Raw genomic sequence first — 3823 nt, 5'->3', positions numbered from 1 at the left:
CCTCACTGGCCTTAGTCGCTTATGCAGTTGATGTACCAGTTCTAGCTCCCATTGGAACAGCTCCCTCCTCCATTGAAAGTTCCATATCCACTCTAATCCATCCCAAAAACCACAATCCCCAATCACAAAATTTTGTTGGCTTGAAATAGAGAAGAGTCTTGGGAAGTTCACTCTCAGTGGACCACCCTGAACCTAATTATCTTCCCAAAATTGGATTTTCCTACCGTTGCCGACTTCCATTGCCAAACCACTAACCATTTTATCCTGCACCCTTTGCTCTTTGATATTTAGCTGGCAGATGTCCTTCCAAGGCCCCCTTTGACCGGTACAGACTGATTTGCTAGCATTACATTAGGGGACAACTTGTTGCAAGAACAGACAATCTTTTTCCACAGCGGGCATTCTTCCTTCGAAAACCTCCACCATCATTTAAACAATAGTGCTGTGTTCCTAAGCACCACATCCCCCACCCCCAAGCCCCCAGCCTTTTTTCGGAGCCTAGACCAACTCCCACTTGACCAACGAGATGCCATAGGTACCGTCCTCCTTACACCACATAAAATGCCTTTGTAAAGCAATCAGCTTGGTCGCCACTACCCGTGGCATTTTATACAAGCTAAGGTAATAATTGGGCAAGCTATTCAGGACTGATTTGATAAGAACAAGCTTACCTGCTTTATTCAACACCTTCGCTTTCCATAAGATGAGCTTCTGTTCCACCTTATCTATTAAACCACTCTTCCACCTTAGTCCATGACAACAATAAAGATGTCTCACGGCCCACAAATTCAGCCCAACAGAATACACAAATTAAATTATAATTTAGTCTTTATCTTATCTTTATCTTTATCTTTATCTTTATCTTATCTTTATCTACTTTTATCTTTCATAGGCCAATACTCTATATATACTTAGTTTTACCTTCATAATTTACAATTCATTCAATCAACAATCAATAAAATTTCATCTTTTCTTTTTCACAATTCTTTTATTTTCCCATTCTTTCACAATTTTATTATGGTATCAGAGCTCCTCTTGAGCTCTGCTGACATCCATGGATCAAGGAGAAAGGGCACACCAGTAACTTCATCCGGAGCCTCTTTTGGACCTTTCGTCGGCCCAACACTTTTCTTTCATGGCACTTCCTTTCAATGAAGAAGCTCGTCCTTCAAACCAACTTGAGTTTTTGCCAAGCCCAACTACTCATTATCTTTGTTCTTTCAATACCTTTTCTACTGTTAACAATTCTTCAAATCGAGATTCATTCTTGAATACTTGGATCATTGATTCTGGTGCCACAGATCACATTGCATCAAATTTGTCTTGGTTTATTTCTTACACACAAATTTCTCCTATTATTGTTCATTTACCAAATGGTTCTCGAACTACTGTTTCTTATAAAGGCATCGTTCAATTTTCACCATCTTTGGTTCTTCATGATGTTCTTTATTTACCTCATTTCAACTTTAATATTATCTCTATTTCAAAAATTACTTCAGCACTCATATGTGAACTCACTTTTTCATCTTCTTCTTGCACTCTACAGAGCAACAATTTGGGGACAATTGATTTGGCCAGAATGAGAGAGGGATTATATGTCTTTGAACCCAATTTCAGTAAAAATTCATCCACTACACACTCCATAAATTCTATCCAATCTCCACCCATTACACCTTCCAATATATGGCATTTTCGTTTAGGACACCTTTCTGGACAAAGACTTAATCATTTACATAAATAATTTCCTTTTATCTCTATGCATCATGACGAGGCTTGTGACATTTGTCATCTTTCTAAACAAAAGAAACTTTCATTTTCTCAAAGTTTTAACAAAGCCAATGCAAGTTTTGATTTATTACACTTTGATATTTGGGGTCTGTTTCGACAAAATTCTATTCATAATCATAAATATTTTTTTACAATTGTTGATAATTTTAGCCGCTTTACATGGGTTACTTTATTAAAATCAAAAGGAGAAGTACAAAATCAAATAAAAAATTTTATTACTTTAATTGAAACACAATTCAACTCCAAAGTCAAAACTATTCGTTCCGATAATGAACCAGAATTTATTTTACCTGATTTTTATGCTTCAAAGGGCATTATTCATCAACGTAGTCGTGTTGAAACTCCTCAACAAAATGGAAGGGTAGAACGCAAGCATCAACATATTTTGAATATAGCTCGTGCTCTTATGTTTCAATCTAATTTACCATCATCTTTTTGGTCTTATGCTGTTAGACATGCTGTTTATTTACTTAATAGAGTTCCATCATCCGCAATTAATTTTAAAACACCATTTGAAATTTTATTTAATCATCCACCAAATTATCATGACATTAAATTTTTTGGATGCTTATGTTTTGTTTCTACCCAAATGGCAAACAGATCAAAATTTGATCCAAGAGCCAAAAAGGCTGTATTTATTGGCTTTCAATCTGGTTTTAAAGGGTATATTGTTTATGTTTTAGAAGATAAAATAATTGAGATTTCTAGAAACGTGATTTTTTATGAAAAGATCTTGCCCTTAGTCACAAAAAATGTCCAATTTCAGACACTCAGCCCAACATTGCCAAACACACCTTCTCAAAAACAAGATTCAGTTAGTCTTCCAGTTGAACCCTCACCTATACCCATTGACCCAATTCCACCTAGTTCTTTATTTTCTCCAACAACCTCTCCTTCTTTCTCACTATCGTTTCCTAACCAAGTTGAACCCATGACCACCGAATCACTTTCAACACTAGACACCAGTCCACCATCACCTTCTCATCCCCCGTCACCTTCTTCACCACCTGAGCAACCCCATCCTCGTCATTCCGACCGGCCTCACCGACCTCCAGCATATCTCTCTGATTACTTGTGTAATTCCTCTCTTATCTCTACAAATCAATCTCCCTCAAAGTGCAAGTATCCTTTGTCTTCAGTCATGTCTTTTTCTTCTCTTTCATCTTCACATAAAAAGTTTCTTTTATCTCTACATTCTGATATTGAGCCAAAATCTTTTAAGGACGCCAATCAACACTCTAATTGGTGTAGTGCTATGAAAGATGAGTTGGATGCTCTTGAGCTGAACAAAACTTGGCGTCTTGTTGATTGCCCTGCAGGGGTTAAGCCAGTTGGCTGTAAATGGGTCTGTCGCATCAAACGTAAGCTTGATGGTTCAGTTGATCGATATAAAGCACGCATTGTGGCTAAAGGGTTCACTCAAACTGAAGGTGTTGATTTCTTGGAAATTTTCTCCCCTGTTGTCAAGCCTGCCACTATCAGATTAGTTTTGGCATTGGCCTCTATGAAGCATTGGCCTATACATCAGTTGGATGTCAATAATGCTTTCTTACATAGGGATCTTTCTGAGGATGTTTATATGACTCTGCCACCCGGATTTATATCTCAACCGAATCAATGCTGTAAGCTACTAAAGTCACTGTATGGTTTACGACAATCTAGTCGTATGTGGTATGAGAAATTTTCTCATCTTTTGCTATCTCATGGATATCAGCAGACCTCATCTGATTATAGTTTATTTGTCAAATTCATTGGTGATCAAATTTCTATCCTTTTAGTCTATGTTGACGACATTGTTCTCATTGGTAATTCCATTTTTGAACTTGCTGCCATTAAGTCTATTTTGCACCAACACTTCCGAATTAAAGACTTGGGCCCATTAAAATATTTTTTAGGTATTGAAGTTGCTCAATCGGAGAAGGGAATTTGCTTATCTCAGAGAAAATATTGTCTTGATCTTTTGGAGGATTCTGGTTTATTAGGTGCTAAACCTGCCTCTGTTCCAATGGATAGTACCACAAGACTATATCAAGAC

This window comes from Arachis ipaensis, chromosome B03 (assembly GCF_000816755.2).
Source record: "Arachis ipaensis cultivar K30076 chromosome B03, Araip1.1, whole genome shotgun sequence".
Taxonomy (NCBI): Eukaryota; Viridiplantae; Streptophyta; class Magnoliopsida; order Fabales; family Fabaceae; genus Arachis; species Arachis ipaensis.
Note: the sequence above shows the minus strand (reverse complement) of the source record.